Source organism: Pongo abelii, chromosome 16 (genome assembly GCF_028885655.2).
Source record: "Pongo abelii isolate AG06213 chromosome 16, NHGRI_mPonAbe1-v2.0_pri, whole genome shotgun sequence".
NCBI lineage: Eukaryota > Metazoa > Chordata > Mammalia > Primates > Hominidae > Pongo > Pongo abelii.
The window spans coordinates 10,195,236-10,222,478 of record NC_072001.2 but is presented as its reverse complement, the minus strand read 5'-3'; positions in this window follow the sequence as shown (position 1 = coordinate 10,222,478).

Sequence of the window (27,243 nt, the reverse complement as noted above, 5' to 3'; positions counted from 1 at the left end):
ACATGCCTCTCTATTCAACTCCATTCCAATCCTTTCCACTCCAATCCATGACATTCCTTTCCATTTCCTTGCACTCCACTCCACTCCTCTACATTCCATTCCATTCCATTTCATTCCAATGCACTCCAATCTTCTCCGTTCCACTCCACTCCAATCCACTCCTCTCCATGCCATTCCATTATTTTCCATTCAATTCCTTTCCACTAAACTCCACTACATTCCACTCCACTCTACTCCATTTCACTCCATTACATTCCATTCCTCTCCATTCCATTCCCCTTCACTCCATATCACTCCACTCCACTGGCTTCCATTCCATTCCATTCCATTACACTCCATTCCATTCCTCTCCACTCAATTCCAGTCCACTCCACTCCATTCCACTCAACTCCACTCGACTCCACCTCATTCCATTCCACTCCATTCCATTCCATTCCACTCCATTCCATTCTATTCCATATCACTGCACTCTACTGCAATTCATTCCACTCCAATCCATTCCACTCCGTTTCATTCCACTCCATTTCTCTCTACTCCATTCCATTCCACTCCACTCAACTCCAATCCATTGCACTACATTCCACTCCACACCATTCCATTTCATCCATTACTTTCCATTCCCTTCCACTCCATTCCACTCCACTCCACTCCACTCCATTCCACTCCACTCCTCTCCATTCCAATCCACTCTACTCAACTCCATTCCACTCCACTCCATTCCATTCCACACTACTGAATTTGATTCCCTTCCATTTCACTCCATTCCACTCCACTCCATTCCACTACATTCCACTCAATTACATTCCGTTCCAGTACACTCCACTGAAACCCACTCCATTGCATTCCATTCCACTGCACTCCATTCCATTCAATTACAATCCAATTCATTCAATTCCACTCCACTCCACTCAAATGCATTCCATTTAATTCCTCTTCATTCCATTCCACTCCATTCCACGCCACTCCACTGCATTCCACTTCACTCCATTCCATTCTATTCCACTCCACTCTACTCCATTCTAATCCACTCCATTAATCTCCATTCCAATCCATTCCACCAAAATACACTGATCTCCTTTCCATTACCTTAGATTCAATTCCATTCCTTTCCACTCCATTCCACTCCATTCCACACCACTCCACTCCATTCCATTCCCCTCCACGCCATTTCTGGCCATTTCACTCCAAACCATTCCATTCCATTCCATTCCATTCCATTCCATTTCATTCCATTCCAGTCCATTCCAGTCCATTCCATCCATTCTACTCCACTCCACTCCTTTCCACTCCATTCCATTCCACTCCACTACACTCCAAGCCATTCCATTCCATTCCAATCCATTCAATTTTATTCCAATCCATTCCATTCCATTCCACTCCATTTCATGCCATTCCACTCCAAACCAGTAAATTCCATTCCATTCCATTCCATTCTTTCCACGCCATTCCAGTCCATTAAATTCCATTCTACTCCACTAAACTCCTTTCCACTCCATTCCATTCCACTCCATTCCATTCCATTCCTCTCCACTCCACTGCACCCCATTCCATTCCTCTCAATTCCATTCCATTCCACTCCTTGCCAATACACTCCACTCCACTCCACCCCATTCCATGCCATTACCCTCTGCTTCATTGCATTTCATTCCCTTCCATTCCACTCCACTCCACTTGACTCCTTTACACTCCATTCCACTCGAGTCCACTGCAATCCTGTCCAGTCCACTCCTGTCCAGTCCACTCCCTTCCTCTGCATTCCACTCCACTCCACTCCTCTCCACACCATAGCATTCCATTCCACTGCACTCTATACCATTCCAATACAAGCAATTCCCCTCCACTCCATTCTATTCCACTGCACTCCACTCCACACTACTTCTCACCATTTAATACCGCTTCTTTCCAATCCAATGCATTCCACTAAACTCCACTCCTCTCCATTCTATTCTATTCCACTGCATTACACACCATTCCATTCTAATCCATTGCCATCCACTGAACTCCATTCAACTCCATTCCACTCCAATCCACTCCATAACATTTAATACTACTCCATTCCATTCCACTCCATTCCACTTCACACCACTCCACTACATGCCATTCCACTGCACTCCACACCACTCCACTACATTACATTCCACTCCATACCATTTAACTCCATTCCACTCCACTCCATTCCATTCCATTTCACTGCACTCCATTCCACTCCACTCTACTCCATTCCACTCCATTGCATTGCAGTCCATTCCCCTCCACTCCATTCCATTCCATTCCACTTCACTCCACTCCATTCCACTCTAGTTCATTCCACTCCACTCCGCTCCATTCTTTTCCATTCCATTCCACTTCACTCCACTCCATTCCAATCCATTCGACTCCATTCTTCTTCACTTCACTCCAATCCATTCCATTCATTTCCATTCCACTCCATTCCATTCCATTCCACTATACTCCATTTCAATCCACTTCATTGCATTCCGCTCCATTACACACCACTCCATTCCACTCCACTCAACTCCATTTCATTACATGGCATTCCATTCCACTCCACGCTATTCCAGTCCACACCACTCCACTCAACCCTATTCCATTCCACTCCACTCCGTTCCATTCCACTGCACTCCATTCCCTTCCATTCCACTGCACTGCGCTCCACTCCACTCCACTCCACACCACTCAATTTAATTCCACTCCAATCTTTTCCACTCACTCCACTCCACTCCAATACATTCCACTGCACTCTATTCCATTCCACTCCCCTCCACTCCACACCAAACCAGTCCCTTCCATTCCATTCCACTACGGAAAACTCCATTTCTCTCCACTGCATTCCACACCATTCCATTCCACTCCAGTCCACTCCGTTCCATTCCACTTCACTCCACTCCATTCCACTCCACTCCATTCCACTCTACTCCACTCCATTCCATTCCATTCCACTCTACGCCACTCCATTCCATTCCATTCCACTCCACTCCACTCCATTCCAATCCATTCCACTCAATTCCACTCCCCTAAATTCCATTCCATTCCATTCCATTCCATTCTTTTAAATTCCATTCCAATCCATTCCACTACATTCCACTCCATCCACTCCACTCCACTCCATTCCAGTACATTCCATTCCACTCCACTCCATTACATTTCATTCCATTCTACTCCACTGCATTCCTCTCCATTCCATTCCACTTTACTCTGCTCCATTCTATTCCCTTCCATTCCATTCTACTCCATTCCACTCCATTCCATTCTACTCCATTCCACTCCATTCCTCTCTGTTCCAGTCCATTCCACCCTGCTCCAGTCCATTGCAATTCATTACACTCCATTCCAGTACACTTCACTCCATTGCTTTCCATTCCACTCTATTCCATTCCATTCCACTCTACCCCATTCTACTCCATTCCAATCCACTCCACTCCATTCCATTCCTTTCCATTCCACTCCATTCCATTTCAATCCAATCCATTCCAGTCCACTCGACTCCATTCCACACCACTCCACTCCTCTCCACTCAACTTCTTTCCATTCCACTCCACTCCATTCCATTCGATTGCACTCCATTCCATTCCATTCCACTCCACTCCTCTCCTCTCCATTACATTTTAACCTATTCCATTCCATTTCATTCCATCCCACTCCATTCCAGTCCACTCCATTCCACTCTATTCCATTCCATTCCATTCCACAGCACTCCACACCTTTCCATTCCAATCCAATCCATCCCACTCCATTCCATTCCAATCCACTCCACTCCACTCTACTCCACTACATTCCATTTCACTCCAATCTATTCCATTCAACTCCACTCCATTGCATTGCATTCCATTCTACTCCTCTCCACACCACTCCACTCCTTTGCATTCTATTCCATTCCATTGCACTCTACTCCACTCCCCTCCATTCCATTCCACTCCATTCCATTCCACTCCATTCCATTCCATTCCACTCCACTCCACTTCGTTGCACAGCATACTATTCATCTCCACGTCGCTCCATTCGATTCCATTCCATTCCACTCTACTCCAGTCCATTTAAATCCATTTCACCCCATTCCACTTCAGTCCACTCCATTCCATTCCTTTCCACTCCATTCCATTCCTTTCCACTCCATTCCACTACACTTCATTCCACTCCATTCCAGTCCATTCCACTCCACTTCAGTCCACTCCACTCCACTCCATTCCATTCCATTCCACTACACTACAGTACGTTCGATAGCAATCCATTCCACTCCTCTCCATTCCATTCCACTCAACCCTTCTCCATTACACTCCATTCAATTTAATTCCACTCTCCTCCATTCCACTCCATTCCACTGCACACCATTCCACTCCACTGCATACCATTTCATTCCACTGAACTCCAATCCATTCCGCTCCACTCCATTCCACTACACTCCAATCCATTCCGTTGCATTCCACTACACTCCTCTCCATTCTAATCTCTTCTACTTCATTCCACTCAACTAAATTTCATTTCAGTCCATTCCATTCCATTCTATTCCACTCCTTTCCATTCCAATCCTTTCCAATCCACTCCACTCCATTCCAATCCACTCCACTGCTTTCCATTCCAATCCATTCCTCTCCATTCCATTGCACTCCAACCCGTTCCAGTACCCTCCACTCCATTCCACTGCACTCCATTCCACTCCACTGCATTCCATCCCACTTAACTCCATTTCATTCCTTTCCATTCCATTGCACTCTACTTCTTCCAATCCACTCCATTCCATTCCACTACGTTCCATTTCCCTCCATTCCACGACGTTCCATTACACTCCATTCCACTACATTCCATTCCACTCCATTCCACTCCACTCCACTGTATTTCACTCCTCCCCATTCCACTTCACTCTGCTCCATTCCATTCCATTCCATTCCATTTCACTCTTCTCCATTCCATTGCACTGCACTTTAATCCATTTCACTCCACTCCTTTCTGTTACATTCCATTCCACTCCACTCCACTCCATTCCACTGCATTCCCTTCCACTCCTCTCCACTGCACTCCATTCCATTCCACTGCACTCTATTCCATTCCATTCCAATCCATTCCACTCCACTCCGTTCTATTCCTCTCCACTCCACTCCCCTCCCCTCCACTCCTATCCTCTCCATTCCATTCCCTTCCATCCCATTCCACTCCATTGCTCTGTACTCCACTCCATTCCGTTCCATTCCAATCCATCCCATTCTATTCCATTCCCTTCCATTCAACTCCATTCCACTCCACTCCACTAGATTCCATTCCTTTGCATTCCAGTTCATTCCAATCCATTACAGTCCATTCCACTACAATCCACACCATTCCTTCCCATTCCATTCCATTCCAGTCCTTTCCTCTCCAATCAACTCTATTCCACTCCACTCCACTCCATTCCATGCCATTCCATTCCATTCTACTCCACAAACTCCATTCCACTCAAATCCATTCCATTCCACTCCAATCATTTCCATTCCACTCCTTTCGTGTTCATTTCACTCCATTCCACTCCATTCCATTCCATTCCATTTCACAACCCTCCAGTAAATTCCACTCCATTGCACACTCTACTCCATTCCACTCCAATCCCCTCCATTCCATTTCACTCCCTACCATTCCATTCCACTATACTCCATTCCACTCCATTTCATTCTTTCCACTCCATTCCATTCCATTCCACTGCATTACAGTCCACTCCACTGCACTCCATTCCATTCCATTCCATTCAACTCCACTTCACTCCACTCCACTCCATTTCATTCCACAATATTCCATTTCCATCCTTTCCACTCCACTTCACTCCATTCCACTCCAGTTCATTCCATTCCATTCCACTCTACTCCATTCCATTCCACTCCACTTTATTCCACTCCACTCCACTCCAATCCATTCCATTCCACTCCACTTCATTCCAATCCATTACACTCCCTTCCACTACACTCCTCTCTATTCCTTTCCATTACATTCCATTACACTCAACTCTACTGCTTTGTATTCCACTACATTCCATTAAACTCCATTTCATTAAACTCCACTCCATTCCAGTCCACACCACTCCATTCCACTTCACTCCACTCAAATCTATTCCATTCCATTCCACTCCACTCCATTCCACTTCACTCCACTCAAATCTATTGCATTCCATTCCACTCCACACCACTCCATTCCATTCCACTGCTTTACTCTTTACACCATTCCATTCCAATCCATTCCACTCCACTCCATTCCGTTGCAATCCACTTCACTCCACTCCACTCCAATTCATTCCACGCTATTCCATTTCCATCTGTTCCACTTTAATCCACTCCATTCCACTCTACTGCATTCCTTTCCATTCCACTCCACTCCATTCCATTTCACTCAACTCCATTCCACTCCAATCCACTCCATTCCATTCCATTGCATTCCAGTTCATTCCAATCCATTGCAGTCCATTACACTACAATCCACGCCATTCCTTTCCATTCCATTCCATTCCAGTCCTTTCCACTGCAATCAACTCTATTCCACTCCAGTCCACTCCATTCCATGCCATTCCATTCCATTCTACTCCACAAACTCCATTCCACTCAAATCCATTCCATTCCACTCCAATCATTTCCATTCCACTCCTTTCGTGTTCATTTCACTCCATTCCACTCCATTCCATTCCATTCCATTTCACACCACTCCAGCCAATTCCACTCTATTGCACACTCTACTCCATTCCACTACAATCCCCTCCATTCCACTCCATTCCCTTTCACTCCCTCCCATTCCATTCCACTATATTCCATTCCACTCCATTTCATTCCTTTCCACTCCATTCCATTCCATTCCACTCCATTCTAGTCCACTCCACTGCACTCCACTCCACTCCATTCCGTTCCACCCCACTTCACTCCACTCCACTCCATTTCATTCCACAATATTCCATTTCCATCGGTTCCACACCACTTCACTCCATTCCACTCCAATGCATTCCATTCCATTCCACTCCACTCCATTCCATTCCACTCCACTCCATTCCAATCCATTACACTCCCTTCCACTACACTCCACTCTATTCCATTCCATTACATTCCATTCCACTCCACTCTACTGCTTTGTATTCCACTACATTCCATTAAACTCCATTTCATTAAACTCCACTCCATTCCAGTCCACACCACTCCATTCCACTTCACTCCATTCCACTTCACTCCACTCAAATCTATTCCATTCCATTCCACTCCACACCATTCCATTCCATTCCACTGCATTAGTCTTTACTCCATTCCATTCCAATCCATTCCACTCCACTCCATTCTGTTCCAATCCACTTCACTCCACTCCACACCAATTCATTCCACGCTATTCCTTTTCCATCCGTTCCACTTTACTCCACTCCATTCCACTCCACTGCATTCCTTTCCATTCCACTCCACTCCTTTCCATTTCACTCAACTCCATTCCACTCCAATCCACTCCATTCCATTCCATTGCACTCCAGTTCATTCCAATCCATTACAGTCCGTTCCACTACAATCCACGCCATTCCTTTCCATTCCATTCCACTTCAGTCCTTTCCACTCCAATCAACTCTATTCCACTCCACTCCACTCCATTCCATGCCGTTCCATTCCATTCTACTCCACAAACTCCATTCCATACCAATCCATTCCATTCCAATAAAATCCATTCCATTCCACTCCAATCATTTCCATTCCACGCCTTTCGTGTTCATTTCACTCCATTCCACTCCATTCCATTCCATTTCACACCACTCCAGTCGATTCCACTTCAGTGCACTCCACTCTACTCCATTCCACTCCAATCCACTCCATTCCCTTCCGTTCCATTTCACTCCCTACCATTCCATTCCACTATACTCCATTCCATTCCATTTCATTCCTTTCCACTCCATTCCATTCCATTCCACTCCATTCCAGTCCACTCCACTGCACTCCACTCCACCCTAGTCCATTCCATACCATTCCATTCCATTCAAATTCAATCCATTCCATTCCACACCACTACATTCCACACAACTCCACTCCCCTCCACTGCACTCCACTCCACTCCACTCCACTCTACTCCACTCCATTCCACTACATTCCTTTCCATTCCTTTCTTTCCACAGTATCACACTCTGTCACAAAAGCTGGAGTTCAGTGGCACAATCTCAGCTCACATTTCTTTTCACCATCAATTTGCATTCCATTCCATCCCATTCCATTAAATATTATTTCAGTCCACTCCACTACATTACACTCAATTCCATTCCACTCTTTTCCAGTCCAATCCACTCTATTCCACTCCACTCCACACCATTCCATACCATTAAATTCCATTCTACTTCACTCCACTCCATTCCGTGCATTCCATTCCATTCCACTCCATTCCCTTCCATTCCACTCCAATCCTTTCAGTTCCACTCCATTCCTGTTCATTCCACTCCATTCCATTCCATTTCACACCATTCCAGTCAATTCCATTCCACTGCACTCCACTCTACTCCATTCCACTCCAATCTCCTCCATTCCATTCCATTCCATTTCACTCTATACCATTCCATTCCACTATATTCCATTTCACTCCATTTCATTCCATTCCACTCCATTCCATTCCATTCCACTCCATTCCAATCCACTCCACCACACTCCACTCCACTCTAAACCTTTCCTTACCATTCCATTCCTTTCAACTCCATTCCACAGCACTACATTCCACACCACTACATTCCACACCATTCCACTCCACTCCACTCCACGCCTCTCCACTCCATTCCATTCTATTCCACACCCTTCCATTCCATTCCTCTCCACTGCACTCCACTGCACTCCATTCCATTTCATTAATACATTCCATTCCATTCCTGTCTAATCCATTCCATTCCACTCCACTCCACTCCATTCCATTCCACTCCATTCCACTCCATTCCACTCCAGTCCACTCCACTCCACTCCACTCCATTCTGCTGCAATCAGCTCCACTCCAATCTGTTCCATTCCATTCCAGTCCACTCCATTCCAATCCATTCCATTCCATTCCAGTCAACTCCATTAGATTACATTCCACTCCATTCCATGCCATTTCATTCCAGTCCTTTCCTGTCCACTCCACTACACTCTACTGCATTCCATTCCATTCCATTCTATTAAACTCCATTCCATTCCACTCCTCTCCATTCCAGTCCACTCTACTCCGTTCCACTCTGCTCCATTCCACTCCACTCCACTCAAATTCATTCCATGCCATTCCATTCAATTCTACTGCACTCCATTCCATTCCACTCATCTCCTTTCCGTACCATTCCATTCCACTAAACTCCACTCCACTTCACTCCATTCCACCCCATAACATTCCACTCCATTCCCCTCCTCTCCATTCCACTCCATTCCACTCCACTCCACTCCATTCCATTCCACTCCATTCCACTCCATTCCACTCTGCTCCATTCCCTTCCAATCCATTGGACTCCATTCCATTCCATTCCAATCCACACCACTACATTCCATTCCAATCCACGCCACTCCATTCCACTGCATTGCACTCCATTCCACTCCTATCCACTCCACTCCTTTCCACTCCACACCACTCCATTCAAGTCTACTAAACTCCAGTCCACTCAATTCCATTGCATTCCACTGCAGGCAATTCCGCTGCACTCTACTCCTTTTCATTCCATTCCATTCCATTAAACTCCATTCCATTCCATTCGATTCCATTCCATTTGATTCCCTTCCATTCGAAACCTCCCCACTCCACTCCACTCCATTCCATTCCATTCCATTCCACTCCTTTCCATTCCATTTCAATCCATTCCAGTCCACTACACTACATTCCACTACACTCCACTGCACTTCTCTCCACTCCAAGAAATGCCTTTACATTCCACTCCACTCCATTCCATTCCACTCCAATGCATTCCATTTCATTCCATTCCATCCACTCCTCTCCACTCCACTGAATTCCACTACCTTCCATTCCAATCCATTCCACTCCTCTCCACTCCACTCCACTCCATTCCACTCCACAGCACTCAACTAAACTCCATTCTTTTCATTTTCAATCCATTGCATTCCATTCCTTTCTTTCCACAGGATCTTACTCTGTCATAAAAGTTGAAGTGCAGTGGCACAATCTCAGCTCACATCTCTTTTCACCATCCCATTGCATTCTATTCCATCCCATTCCATTCAATACTATTTCACTCCACTCCACTGCACTCCACTCCATTCCATTCCACTCCATGCCATTCCATTCGACTCCATTCCAATCCACTCCACTGCACTCCACTCCACTCCATTCAATTGCATTCCACTCCATTCCGTTTCACTCCATTGCATTCCATTCCTTTCCTTGGATAGGATAGCACTGTGTCACCCAGGCTGGAGTGCAGTGGCACAATCTCAGCTCACATTATATGTCACTTTCCATTTCATTAAATTCTATTCCATTGCATTCCTTTACATGCCATTCCATTTCATTACATTACATTCCATTGCATTCCATTCCATTGCTTTCCATTCCATTTCATTCCAATAAATTCCATTCAATTCCAAAAAACTGTTTTCCATTCCACTCCACTCCACTATATTCCGTTACATCTGATTCCACTCCACTCCATTCCACTCCTCTCCACTCCACGGCACTCCACTCCATTCCACTACATCCCTTTCCTTTCCATTCCATTCCATTGCACTCCACTCCACCCCACTCAACTCCACTTCATTCTTTTCCATTCCATCCCATTCTATCCCTCTCCATTCCACTCCACTACACTTCACTCCACTGCACTCTAGTCCACTCCAAATCACTCCATTCCACTACATCGCATTCCATTCCTCTCTTTCGAGAGTATCTCACTCTCTCACTCATACGGAACCCCAGTAGCACAATACAAGCATGCACTGCATTCCAATCCGACCTACTGCACTCCAATCCACTCCACTCCAATCCACTCCACTCCATTCCACTGCAATCCATTCCACATCACTCGATTACCCTTCATTCCACTCCATTCCATTACTCTCCATTCCTCTCCACTGAATTCCATTCCATTCCTCTCCACTGCACTCCACTCCACTCCATTCCATTCCATTAATTCATTCCATTCCATTCCATTCCTGTCCATTCCATTCCATTCCACTGCTCTCGACTCCATTCCATTGTACTCCATTGCACTCCATTCCACTCCACTCCACTCCACTCCAATCCTCTCCACTGAATTCCATTCCATTCCATTCCAGTTCACTCCATTCCATTCCATTCCATTCCAATCCATTCCATTCCATACCATTACATTACATTACATTCAACTCCATTCGATTACACTCCACTATATTCCATTCCATTGCATTCCACTCCTTTTCTTGCCACTCCATTCCAGTCCACTACAGTCGACTCCACTCCATTCCATTCTATTCCACTCCAATCCCCTCTACTACATTCCATTACATTCCACTCCACTCCATTCCACTCCTCTCCACTGCACTGCATTCAATTCCATTCCATTTCGTTCCATTCCACTTCATTTCTCTCAACTCCATTCCATTCCACTCGATTCCAATCCACTCCATTCCACTCCACTCCACTCCATGCAATTCCATTCCATTCCACTCTACATTCCACTCCACTTCACTCCATTCCACTCCACTCTACTGCATTCCATTCCATTCCATTCCATTAAACTCCTTTCCATTTCACTCCACTCAATTCCAGTCCACTCCACTCCATTCCGCTCCACTCCACTGCTTTCCATTCCATTCCATTCCATTAAACTCCATTCCATTCCACTTCACTAAATTCCATTCCACTCCACTCCATTCCACTCCACTCTACTGCATTCCATTCCATTCCATTAAACTCCATTGCATTCCACTCCACTCCATTCCACTCTGTTCCACTCCACTCCCCTCAAATCCATTCCATTCCATTCTATTCTACTCCACTCCATTCCATTCCACTCCTCTCCTTTCAATTCCATTCCATTCCACTAATCTCCATTCCACTACATTCCACTCCATTCCTTTCCACTCCATTCCACTCCACTCCATTCCATTCCATTCAACTCCACTCCACTCCACTCCATTCCATTCCATTCAACTCCACTCCACTCCACTTCATTCCAACCCAATCAATTCCACACCACTCCATTCCCTTCCACTCCATTCCATTCCATTCCACTCCACTCCATTCCAGCCCACTCCACTCCACTCCACTCTACTGCATTCCACTCCATTCCATTCCATTTAAATCCATTCCATTCCACTCCCCTCCATTCCAGTCCACTCCACTCCATTCCACTCCACACCACTCATATATATTCCATTCCATTCCACTCAATTCTACTACACACCATTCCATTTCACTCCTCTCTTTTCCATACAATTCCATTTCTCTAAACTCCACTCCACCCCATTCCACTCCACTCCATTCCACTCCATTCCTCTCTACTCCATCCCATTCCATTCGACTCCACTCCACTCCATACCATCCCACTCCATTCCACTCCATGCCATTCCCTTCCACTCCATTCCTTTCCATTCCATTCCACTCCATTTCTTTTCATTCCACTCCACTCCATTCCAGCCCACTGCACTCCCCTCCACTCCACTCCAATCCATTTTATTCCATTACATCCCATTCCACTCCACTCCACTCCATTCCACTCCACTCCACTCCACTCCAATCCATTCCATTCCATTCCACTCCACTCCATTCCAATCCATTCCATTCCATTCCATTCAATTCTACTACACTTCATTCCATTCCACTCCTCTGTTTTCCATAATATTCCATTCCACTGAACTACACTCCACTCAACTCCATTCAACTCCATTCCATTCCACTCCATTCCACGCCACTCCACTCCATATCATTCGACTCCACTCCACTGAACTCTGTTCCATTCCACTCCATTCCACTCCACTCCATTCCTTCCACTCCATTCCTTTCAATTTTATTCCATTCCATTCCATTCTATTTCACTCCACACCACTACATTCAATTCCACTACACGCCACTCATTTCCACTGCACTCCACTCCAGTCTACTTCAATCCACTCCACTCCTTTCCACTCCTTACAACTCCATTCCAGTAAAGTAAACTCCACTCCACTTCATTTTATTGCATTCCACTGAAGGCAATTCCGCTGCACTATACGCCTTTCCATTACATTACATTCCAGTAAACTCCATTCCATTCCATACTATTCCAATTCATTTGATTCCATTCCACGCCTCTCCTCTCCATTTTACTCCAATCCAGTCCACTGCATTCCATTCCTTTCCATTGCATTCCATTCAATTCCATTCCACTCCTTTGCATTCCATTTGAATCCATTCCAATCCACTACACTCCATTCCACTACACTGCACTACTCTCCACTTCATTCCATGTCATTGCATTCCACTCCCCTCCATTGAATTCCTTTCCACTGAATTCCTTTTCATTACATTCCATCCACTACACTCCACTCAATTCCACACCATTCAATTCTAATCCATTCCTCTCCACTCCATTCCACTCCATTCCACTCCACTCCACTGCGTTCCACTCCATGCCACTCTACACCATTCCATTCTATTCCACTCCATTCCACTCCATTCCACTCCATTCCAATGCACTCCACTCCAATCCACTCCACTTCATTCCGTTCCATTCCATTCCACTCCTTTCCACTCTACACCTTTCCACTCCTCTCCATTCCACTCCATTCCATTCCATTTCATTCCATTTGACTCTATTCCACTATACTCCTTTCCATTCCACTCCACTCCACTCCATTCCACTCCATTCCATTCCATTCCATTCCACTCCATTCCATTCCATTCCACTCCATTCCATTCCATTCCACTCCATTACAGAGCATTCCACTGCACTCCAATCCATTCCATTTCATTCCACTCCTCTCCACTCCACTCCACTCCATTTCTTTCCACTCCATTCATTCCTCTCCATTCCACTCCACTCCACTCCAATCCACTCCACTCCGTTCCATTGCTCTCCGCTGCACTCCACTCCACTCCATTCCACTCCACTGAATTCCAACCCACTCTGTTCCATTGTATTTCACTCCTAAATCACTGCATTCCATTCCAATCCACTCCATTCTACTCCACTCCACTCAATTCCATTTCATTCCCTTCCATTCCATTCCACTCCATTCAATTCCATTCCACTATACTCATTGCACTCCTGTCCCTTCCACTACACTCCAATCCATTTTATTCCATTACACTCCATTCCACTCCACTCCACTCCATTCCACTCCACTCCACTCCAATCCATTCCATTCCATTCCACTCCACTCCACTTCTTTCCACTCCCTTCTTCTCCACTCCACTCCATTCCACTCTACTCCACTCCACTACGTTCTACTACAGTCCACTCTGTTCCTTTTCATTCCACTCCGTTCCATTCCATTCCACTCCATTCCAGTCCATTCCACTCCACTTCGTTCCATTCCGTTCCATTCCATTAAATTCCATTCCACTACATTCCATTCCACTACATTCCATTCCATTCCACTTCATTCCCCTCCACTCCACTGCAATCTACTGCACTCTACTCCACTACAATCCACTCCGTACTATTCCATTCCTTTCAACTCTAAACCATTTCATTCAACACCACTCCACTCCACTCCACTCCATTCCTTTGACTTTCACTCTATTCCATTCCGTTCCTTTCTTTCCACAGGATTTCACGCTGTTAGAAAGTTGGATTGCAGTGGCACCATCTCATCTCACATTTCTTTTCACCATCCCATTGCATTCCATTCCATCACATTCCATTCAATACTATATCACTCCCCTCCACTGCACTCCACTCCATTCCATTCCACTCCTTCCCATTGCATTCGACTCCATTCCAGTCCACTCCACTGCACTCCACTCCATTTCTCTCCATTCCATTCCATTCCATTCCATTTCACAACATTGCATTCCATTCCTTTTCTTCGACAGAATATAATTGTCTCACCCAGACTGGAGTGTAGTGGCACAATCTCAGCTCACATTACATGTCACTTTCCATTCCTTTGCATTCTATTCCGTTGCATTCCTTAGCATTCCATTAAATTCCATTTCATTTCATTCCATTTCATTCAATTCCAGACCGTTCTTTTCCACTCCACTTCACTCAATTCCATTCCACACTACTCCGTTTCAATCCGCTCCACTTCACTCCACTCCATTCCACTCCACTGAATTCCATTCCATTCCACTCCATTCCACTACATTCCACTCCACTCCACTCCATTCCACTACATTCCACTCCACTCCACTCCATTCCATTCCACTCCACTCCATTCCAATCCATTACATGGCATTCCACTACACTACACTCCATTCCAGTCCACTCCACTCCATTCCACTCCACTCTACTGCATTCCATTACTTTCCATCCTATTAAAATCGATTCCATTCCAACCCAATCCATTCCAGTCCACTCCATTCCACTTCACTTCACTCAAATCCATTCCATTCCATTTCATTCTACTCCACTCCATTCCATTCCACTCCTCTCCTTTCCATTCCACTCCATTTCACTAAACACCACTCCACTACACTCCATTCCACTAAACACCACTCCACTACACTCTATTCCACTCCATTCCATTCCATTTCATTTCTTTCCTTTCCAATCCACTCCATTCCATTCCATTCCACCATACTCCATTGCTCTAATCTCCTTTACACTCCACTCCTTTCCATTTCATTCCATTACATTCCATTCCACTTCACTCCACTCCATTCCACTCCACTCCACTCCATTCAATTCCATTTCATACCACTACACTCCACTTTTTTCCACTCCATTCCACTCCACTCCACTCCATTCCACTCCACTCCACTCCAGTTCATTCCATTCAATTCCTCTCCATTACATTCCATTCCTCTCCGTTCCCTTCCATTCCAATCCATTCCAGTCCATTCCACTCCACTCCATTCCATTCCATTCCATAAAATTCTATTCCACTACATTCCAGTCCATTCCACTCCATTCTTCTGTACTCCACTCCGTTCTACTCCATTCCACTCCATTTCACTCCATTCCGTTCCACTCCATTACACTCCATTCCATTCCATTCCATAAAGCTCCACAACATTCCACTGAATTCCATTCCACTTCCTTCCACTCTACTCCATTCCATTCCACTCCACTCCAGTCTACTCCACTCCACTCCACTCCATTTCGTTCCACTCCATTCCATTCCTCTCCATTCCACCTGACTACACTCAGTTTCACTCCACTCCATTCCATTCCATTCCATTATATTCCAGTCTACTTCACTCCACTCAACTCCACTCCATTCCATTCCAACCCACTCTACTACATTCCATTCCACTCCACTCCATTCCATTACTTTCCACTTCATTCCACTCCACTCCACTCCAACACATTCCATTGCTCTCTACTGCACTCCAATGTACTGCATTGCACTCCACTGCATTCCAACACACTCCATTCCGTTCAATTCCATTCCACTACACTCCTCTTCATTCCACTCCGCTCCACTGCATGCCTCTCCTCTCCAATCTACTCCTTTCCACTTCATTTCCTTCCATTCCTTTCCAATTTATTCCATTCCATTCCACTATAATCCATTCTACTCCATTCCGTTGCACTCCACTCCATATCATTTCATTACATTACACTCCATTACACTCCACTCCACTCCATTCCATTTCATTCCATTGCATTCCACTCCACTCCACTTCTTTCCACTCCATTTCACTCCAATCCACTCCATTCCACTCCACTCCACTTCACTACATTCCATTCCATTCCACTCCGTTCCATTCCTTTCCACACCATTCCACTCAATTCCACTCTACTCCATTTCAGTCCATTACATTTCATTCCACTGCACTTCACTCCACTCCACCACAATCCATTTCTCTCCACGGCACTCCACTCCACTCAATTCCACTCCACTGCATTCCAACTCTCTCCATTCCATTCCATTCCATTCCACTCCACTCCACTCCATTCCACTCCACTGCACTCCATTTCACTCCACTCCACTCCTTTCCATTCCATTCCATTCCATTCCATTCCATTCCGTTCCATTCCATTGCACTCCATTCCATTGCATTCCATTCCACTCCATTGCATTCCATCATACAATACTACATTCCACTCCTCTCCATTCCTCTCCACTCCATTCCATTTCATTCCCTTACACTCCATTCCTTTCCACTCCACTCCGTTCCATTCCATTCCATTCCACTGCACTCCACTTCTTTCCACTCCATTCCACTCCACTCCACTCCATTCCACTCCACTCCACTCCACTGCATTCCATTCCATTCCACTCCATTCCATTCCATTCCACTCCGTTCCAGTCCATTCCACTCCACTCCATTCCATTCCATTCCATCAAATTCCATTCCTCTACATTCCACTCCATTCCACTCCATTCTTCTTTACTCCACTCCGTTTTACTCCATTCCACTCCATTTCACTCCATTCCGTTCCACTCCATTCCACTACCTTCCATTCCTTTAAGCTCCAGAACACTTCACTCCAATCAATTCCAATCCATTACACTCTACTCCATGCCATTCCACTCCACTCCAGTCCACTACACGCCTCTCCATTTCATTCCACTCCATGCCATTCGTCTCCATTCCACCTCAATACACTCCATTTCACTCCACTCCATTCCATTCCGTTCCATTTCTTTCCAATCTTCTTCACTCCACTCAACTTCACTCCATTCCATTCCAACCCTCTCTACTCCACTCTATTCCACTCCACTCCATTCCATTACATTACATTTCATTGCACTCCACTCCACTCCACCACATTCCATTGCTCACCACTGAACTCCACTGCACTATGTTGTAATCCACTGCATTCCAACCCACTCCATTCCAGTCCATTCCTTTGCACTCCACTCCACTCCATTCCACTCCACTCTACTCCTTTCCTCTCCACTCCACTCCACTCCGTTCCATTTCATTTTATTCCTTTCAATTCCAATCCATTCCATTCTCTTCCACTATACTCCATTCCACTCCTCTCCCTTCCACTCCACTCCATTCCATTTCATTCCATTCCACTCCACTCCATTCCACTCCACTCCACTCCATTCCATTCCATTCCAGTCAACTCCACTCCACTTCTTTCCACTCCGTTCACCTCCACTCCACTCCATTCCACTCAACTCCACTCTACTACATTCCATTCAATTCCACTCTGTTCCATTCCATTCCACTGCTTTCCATTCCATTCCTATCCATGCCACTCAATTCCACTCCAATACATTTCATTCAATTCCATTTCATTCCACTCCACTACACTCCACTACACTCCACCACATTCAATTGCTCTCCACTGGACTGAATTCCACTCCATTCCACTCCACGGCATTCCAAACCACTCCATTCCGTTCAATTATATTCCACTCCACTCCACTCCATTCAAATCCACTCCACCCCATACCACTCCGCTCTTCTCCATTCCATTTCATTCCATTCCATTCCATTCCATTCCACTCCATTCCACTCCATTCCATTCCACTCCATTCCACTCTACTCCATTCCATTCCACTCCACTCCAGTCCACTCCACTCTGCTTCATTTCATTCCACTCCATTCCATTCCTCTCCATTCCACCCCACTGCACACCATTTCACACCACTCAATTTCACACCACTCCATTCCATTTCATTCCAGTCTACTTCACTCCACTCAAAACCACTCCATTCCATTCCAACCCACTCTACTCCACTCCAGTCCACTCCAACCCACTCTACTCCACTCCAGTCCACTGTACTCCATTTCATTACATTCCATTTGATTACATTCCACTCCACTCCACTCCACCATATTACGTTGCTCTCCACTGCACTCCACTGCACTATATTGCACTCTGCTGCATTCCAACCCACTCCATTCCATTCCATTTCATTCCCTTCCACTTCACTCCAATCCATTCCACTCCACTGCACTCCATTCCACTCCACTCCATTCCCTTCCTCTCCACTCCACTCCACTCCTTTCCATTTCATTTCATTCCATTCCTTTCCACTCCATTACATTGCATTCCACTATACTACATTCCACTCCTCTCCGTTCCACTCCACTCCATTCTTTTTCATTGCAATAAACTCCATTCCATTCCACTCCACTGCATTCCACCCCACTCCACTCCATTCCACTCTATTCCATTCCACTCCACTCCACTTCTTTCCACCCCATTCCACTCCACTCCACTCCATTCCACTCCACTCCACTCCACTACATTCCATTCCATTCCACTCTGTTCCATTCCGTTCCACTCCGTTCCATTCCATTCCAATCCATGCCACTCCAATCCACTGCACTCCCTTTCATTCCATTCCGTTTCATTACACTCCACTACTCTCCACTACACTCCACCACATTCCATTGCTCTCCACTGGACTCCATTCCACTCCACTGCATTCCAACCCACTCCATTTTATTCTATTCCACTTCACTCCACTCCACTGAAATCCACTCCACTCCATTCCACTCCACTCCTCTCCATTCCAATTCATTCCATTCCATTCCATTCCACTCCATTGCATTCCATCCCATTCCACTCCATTCCATTCCATTCCACTATAATCCATTCCACTCCTCTCCATTCCTCTCCACTCCATTCCATTTCATTTCATTACACTCCATTCCATTCCACTCCACTCCATTCCACTCCACTCCTTTCCATTCCATTCCATTCCACTACTCTCCACTTCTTTCCATTCCATTCCAGTCAACTCCACTCCATTCCACTCCACTCCACTCCAATACTTTGCACTCCATTCCACTACATTCCATTCCATTCCTCTCCATTCCATTCCATTCCAATCCATTCCATTCCAGTAAAACTCACTCAATTTCATTCCATTCCATTCCATCAAATTCCATTCCACTACATTCCAATACATTCCACTCCATTCTTCTGTACTCCACTACATTCTACTCTATTCCAATCCGTTTGGCCACATTCCATTCCACTCTGTTCCACTTCTCTCCATTCCTTTCCATTCCATTAAGCTCCACAACACTCCACTCCATTTCATTCCACTCCATTCCACTCTACTGCATTCCATTCCACTCCATTCCTGTCAACTCCACTCCGCTCCATTTCATTACCCCCCATTCAATTCCTCTCCATTCCACCCCTCTACACTCCGTTTAACACCACTCCATTAGTTTCCATTCCATTTCATTCCAGTTAACTCCACTGCACTCAACTGCACTCCATTCCATTCCAACCAACTTCACTCCACTCGATTTCACTCCACTATAGTCCATTCCACTCCAATCCATTCCATTCCATTAGATTCCAATCCATTCCATTCCACTCTACTCCATTTGTCACCACTCCATTCCACTCCACTAAATTCCGTTACATTCCACTCCTTTCCACTCCACTCCACTCCAACTCCACTCGGCTAGATTTCATGGCATTCCATTCCATTCTACTCCTTTCCAATCCATTGCTCTGCATTGCAGTGCATTACACTCTACTCCACTCCATTCCAATTCATTCCATTCCACTGGACTCCACTTCACTCCAGTCAACTCCATTTCATTCCACTCCATTCCATTCCAATCCATTAGACTCCAATCCATTCCTTTCCACTCTACTCCATTTGTCACCACTCCATTCCACTCCACTAACTTCAGTTACATTCCACTCCTTTCCACCTCACTCCACTCCATTCAAATCCACTCCACTAGATTTCATGCCATTTCATTCCATTCTACTCCATTCCATTCCATTGCTGCATTGCAGTGCATTCCACTCCACTCCACTCCATTCCATTCCATTCCCTTCCACTGCACTCCACTCCACTCCAGTCAACTCCGTTTCATTCCACTCTGTTCCATTCCTTTCCATTCCAATACACTTCACTCCACTATATTCTATTCCATTCAATATCATTCCATTCCAGTCTTCTCAACTTCACTGCACCACATTCCATTGCTCTCCACTGCACTCCACTCCACTCCATTCCATTCCACTACATTCCAACCCACTGCGTTACATTCCATTCCTTTACATTCCATAACTTTCCACTCCACTCCACTCCTTTCCACTCCACTCCAATCCATTCGAATCCAATCCACTCCTTTCCATTCCATTCCATTCCATTCCATTCCATTCCACTCCATTCCATTCCATTCCACTCTACTCCATTCCACTCCTCTCCAATCCACTCAATTCCATTCCATTTCATTCCATTCAACTCCATTCCACTATATTCCACTCCATTCCACTACACTCCAGTCCACTCCACTCCACTCCATTCCATTCCACTCCATTCCATTCATCTCCATTCCACCAAAATACACTCCGTTTCACTCCACTCCTTTCCATTCCACTCCATTTCATTGCAGTGTACTGCACTCCACTCCAATCCACTCCAATCCATTCCATTCCAGCCCACTCCTCTCCCCTCCAGTACACTCCATTCAATTCCTTTCCATTCCATTCCATTCCATTCATTCCATTCTACTCCTTTCATCTCCACTCCATTCCACTCCAATCCATTCCATTACATTTCACTCCTTTCCACTCAACTCCACTCCATTCAAATCCACTACACTCCATTTCATGCCATACCATTCCATTTCAATTCATTCCAGTGGAATCCACTCCACTCCATTCCATTCCATTCCATTCCACTCCATTCCATTCCATTCCATTCCACTCGACACCACTCCACTCCACTCCACTCCACTCCATTTAATTACATTCCATTCCACTCCACTCCACTCCATTTCATTACACTCTATTCCATTCCTCTCCATTCCACTCCACTCCACTCAACTCAACTCCACTCCATTTCCTTCCACTCCATTACACTCCACTCCAATCCATTCCAATCCAAGCCACTGCATTCCGTTTCATTCCATTCCATTCCATTCCATTCCACTCTATTCCATTCCACTCCTCTCCAATCCACTCCATTCCATTCCATTTCATTCCATTCAATGCCATTACACTATACACCGTTACATTCCACTACACTCCAGTCCACTCCACTCTACTCCATTCCATTCATCTCCATTCCACCCCACTAAACTCCGTTTCACTCCACTCCATTACATTCCACTACATTTCTTTCCCATCAACTGCACTCCACTCCAATCCACTCCACTCTGTTCCATTCCAGCCCACTTCCCTCCACTCAATTCCACTCCATTCCTTTCCCTTCCATTCCATTGCACTCCATTCCATTCTGTTCCATTCCACTCTAGTCCTTTCTTTTTTTATTTATTTTATTTTATTATTAATATTATTATTATTATACTTTCGGTTTTATGGTACATGTGCGCAATATGCAGGTAAGTTACGTATGTATACATGTGCCATGCTGGTGCGCTGCACCCACTAACTCGTCATCTAGCATTAGGTATATCTCCCAATGCTATCCCTCCCCCATCCCCGCACCCCACAACAGTCCCCGAAGTGTGATGTTCCTCTTCCTGTGTCCATGTGTTCTCATTGTTCAATTCCCACCTATGAGTGAGAATATGCGGTGTTTGGTTTTCTGTTCTTGTGATAGTTTACTGAGAATGATGATTTCCAATTTCATCCATGTCCCTACAAAGGACATGAACTCATCATTTTTTATGGCTGCATAGTATTCCACGATGTATATGTGCCACATTTTCTTAATCCAGTATATCGTTGTTGGACATTTGGGTTGGTTCCAAGTCTTTGCTATTGTGAATAATGCCGCAATAAACATACGTGTGCATGTGTTTTTATAGCAGCATGATTTATAGTCCTTTGGGTATATATCCAGTCGTGGGATAGCTGGGTCGAATGGAATTTCTAGTTCTAGATCCCTGAGGAATCTCCACACTGACTTCCACAAGGGTTGAACTAGTTTACAGTCCCACCAACAGTGTAAAAGTGTTTCTATTTATCCACATCCTCGCCAGCACCTGTTGTTTCCTGACTTTTTAATGATTGCCATTCTAACTGGTGTGAGATGGTATCTCATTGTGGTTTTGATTTGCATTTCTCTGATGGCCACTGATGGTGAGCATTTTTTCATGAGTTTTTTGGCTGCATAAATGTCTTCTTTTGAGAAGTGTCTGTTCATGTCCTTCACCCACTTTTTGATGGGGTTGTTTGTTTTTTTCTTGTAAATTTGTTGGAGTTCATTGTAGATTCTGGATATTAGCCCTTTGTCAGATGAGTAGGTTGCGAAAATTTTCTCCCATTTTGTAGGTTGCCTGTTCACTCTGATGGTAGTTTCTTTTGCTGTGCAGAAGCTCTTTAGTATAATTGGATCCCATTTGTCAGTTTTGGCTTTTGTTTCCATTGCTTTTGGTGTTTTAGACATGAAGTCCTTGCCCATGCCTATGTCCTGAATGGTAATGCCTAGGTTTTCTTCTAGGGTGTTTGTGGTTTTAGGTCTAACATTTAAGTCTTTAATCCACCTTGAATTGATTTTTGTATAAGGTGTAAAGAAGGGATCCAGTTTCAGCTTTCTACATATGGCTAGCCAGTTTTCCCAGCACCATTTATTAAATAGGGAATCCTTTCCCCATTTGTTGTTTTTCTCATGTTTTTCAAAGATCAGATAGTTGTAGATATGTGGCATTATTTCTGAGGGGTCTGTTCTGTTCCATTGATCTGTATCTCCGTTTTGGTACCAGTACCATGCTGTTTTGGTTACTGTAGCCTTGTAGTATAGTTTGAAGTCAGGTAGTGTGATGCCTCCAGCTTTGTTCTTTTGGCTTAGGATTGACTTGGTGATGCGGGCTCTTTTTTGATTCCATATGAACTTTAAAGTAGTTTTCTCCAATTCTGCGAAGAAAGTCATTCGTAGCTCGAAGGGAATGGCATTGAAACTGTAAACTACCTTGGGAAGGATGGCCATTTTCACGATATTGATTCTTCCTACCCATGAACATGGATTGTTCTTCCATTTCTTTGTATCCTCTTTTATTTCCTTGAGCAGTAGTTTGTAGTTCTCCTTGAAGAGGTCCTTCACATCCCCTGTAAGTTGGATTCCTAGGTATTTTATTCTCTTTGAAGCATTTGTGAATGGGAGTTCACTCATGATTTGGCTCTCTGTTTGTCTGTTATTGATGTATAAGAATGCTTGTGATTTTTGTACATTGATTTTGTATCCTGAGACTTTGCTGAAGTTGCTTATCAGCTTAAGGAGATTTTGGGCTGAGACAATGGGGTTTTCTAGATATACAATCATGTCGTCTGCAAACAGGGACAATTTGACTTCCTCTTTTCCTAATTGAATACCCTTTATTTCATTCTCCTGCCTAATTGCCCTGGTCACAACTTCCAACACTATGTTGAATAGAAGTGGTGAGAGAGGGCATCCCTGTCTTGTGCCAGTTTTCAAAGGGAATGCTTCCACTTTTTGTCCATTCAGTATGATATTGGCTGTGGGTTTTTCATAGATAGCTCTTATTATTTTGTGATACGTCCCATCAATACCTAATTTATTGAGAGTTTTTAGCATGAAGCGTTGTTGAATTTTGTCAAAGGTCTTTTCTGCATCTATTGAGAAAATCATGTGGTTTTTGTCTTTGGTTCTCCTTATATGCTGGATTACATTTATTGATTTGCGTATATTGAACCATCCTTGCATCCCAGGGATGAAGCCCACTTGATCATGGTGGATAAGCTTTTTGATGTGCTGCTGGATTCTGTTTGCCAGTATTTTATTGAGGATTTTTGCATCAATGTTCATCAAGGATATTGTTCTAAAACTCTCTTTTTTGGTTGTGTCTCTGCCAGGCTTTGGTATCAGGATGATGCTGGCCTCATAAAATGAGTTAGGGAGGATTCCCTCTTTTTCTATTGATTGGAATAGTTTCAGAAAGAATGGTACCAGTTCCTCCCTTTACCTCTGGTAGAATTCGGCTGTGAACCCATCTGGTTCTGGACTTTTTTGGTTGGTAAGCTATTGATTTTTGCCACAATTTCAGTTTCTGTTATTGGTCTATTCAGAGATTCAACCTGTTCCTGGTTTAGTCTTGGGAGGGTGTATGTGTCGAGGAAGTTATCCATTTCTTCTAGATTTTCTGGTTTATTTGTGTAGAGGTGTTTGTAGTATTCTCTGATGGTAGTTTGTATTTCTGTGGGATTGGTGGTGATATCCCCTTTATCATTTTTTATTGCATCTATTTGATTCTTCTCTCTTTTTTCTTTATTAATCTTGCTAGTGGTCTATCAATTTTGTTGATCTTTTCAAAAAACCAGCTCCTGGATTCTTTAATTTTTTGAAGGGGTTTTTGTGTCTCCGTTTCCTTCAGTTCTGCTCTGATTTTAGTTATTTTTTGCCTTTTGCTAGCTTTTGAATGTGTTTGCTCTTGCTTTTCTAGTTATTTTAATTGTGATGTTAGGGTGTCAATTTTGGATCTTTTCTGCTTTCTCTTGTGGGCATTTAGTGCTATAAATTTCCCTCTACACACTGCTTTGAATGCATCCCAGAGATTCTGGTATGTTCTGTCTTGGTTCTCGTTGGTTTCAAAGAACATTTTTATTTCTGCCTTCATTTCGTTATTTACACAGTAGTCATTCAGGAGCAGGTTGTTCAGTTTCCATGTAGTTGAGCGGTTTTGAGTGAGATTCTTAATCCTGAGTTCTAGCTTGATTGCACTGTGATCTGAGAGATAGTTTGTTATAATTTCTGTTCTTTTACATTTACTGAGGAGAGCTTTACTTCCAAGTATGTGGTCAATTTTGGAATAGGTGTGGTGTGGTGCTGAAAAAAATGTGTATTCTGTTGATTTGGTGTGGAGAGTTCTGTAGATGTCTACTAGATTCACTTGGTGCAGAGCTGAATTCTATTCCTGGGTAATCTTGTTGACTTTCTGTCTCATTGATCTGTCTAATATTGACAGTGGGGTGTTAAAGTCTCCCATTATTAATGTGTGGGAGTCTAAGTCTCTTTGTAGGTCACTCAGGACTTGCTTTATGAATCTGGGTGCTCCTGTTTTGGATGCATATAAATTTAGGATAGTTAGCTCTTCTTGTTGAATTAATCCCTTTACCATTATGTAATGGCCTTCTTTGTCTCTTTTGAACTTTGTTGGTTTAAAGTCTGTTTTATCAGAGACTAGGATTGCAACCCCTGCCTTTTTTTGTTTTCCATTTGCTTGGTAGATCTTCCTCCATCCTTTTACTTTGAGGCTATATGTCTCTCTGCACGTGAGATGGGTTTCCTGAATACAGCACACTGATGGGTCTTGAGTCTTTATCCAATTTGCCAGTCTGTGTCTTTTAATTGGAGCATTTAGTCCATTTACATTTAAAGTTAATATTGTTATGTGTGAATTTGATCCTGTCATTATGATGTTAGCTGGTTATTTTGCTCGTTAGTTGATGCAGTCTCTTCCTAGTCTCGATGGTCTTTACATTTTGGTATGATTTTGCAGTCGCTGTTACATGTTTTGCCTTTCCACGTTTAGCGCTTCCTTCAGGAGCTCTTTTAGGGCAGGCCTGGTGGTGACAAAATCTCTCAGCATTTGCTTGTCTGTAAAGTATTTTATTTCTCCTTCACTTATGAAGCTTAGTTTGGCTGGATATGAAATTCTGTGTTGAAAATTCTTTTCTTTAAGAATGTTGAATATTGGCCCCCACTCTCTTCTGGCTTGTAGGGTTTCTGCCGAGAGATCCGCTGTTAGTCTGATGGGCTTCCCTTTGATGGTAACCCGACCTTTCTCTCTGGCTGCCCTTAACATTTTTTCCTTCATTTTAACTTTGGTGAATCTGACAATTATGTGTCTTGGAGTTGCTCTTCTTGAGGAATATCTTTGTGGCGTTCTCTGTATTTCCTGAATCTGAATGTTGGCCTGCCTTGCTAGATCGGGGAAGTTCTCCTGGATAATATCCTGCAGAGTGTTTTCCAACTTGGTTCCATTCTCCCCGTCACTTTCAGGTACACCAATCAGATGTAGATTTGGTCTTTTCACATAGTCCCACATTTCTTGGAGGCTTTGCTCGTTTCTTTTTATTCTTTTTTCTCTAAACTTCCCTTCTCGCTTCATTTCATTCATTTCATCTTCCAGGGCTGATACCCTTTCTTCCATTTGATCACATCAGCTCCTGAGGCTTCTGCATTCTTCATGTAGTTCTCGAGCTTTGGTTTTCAGCTCCATCAGCTCCTTTAAGCACTTCTCTGTATTGGTTATTCTAGTTATACATTCTTCTAAATTTTTTTTCAAAGTTTTCAACTTCTTTGCCTTTGGTTTGAATATCCTCCCGTAGCTCGGAGTAATTTGATCGTCTGAAGCCTTCTTCTCTCAGCTCGTCAA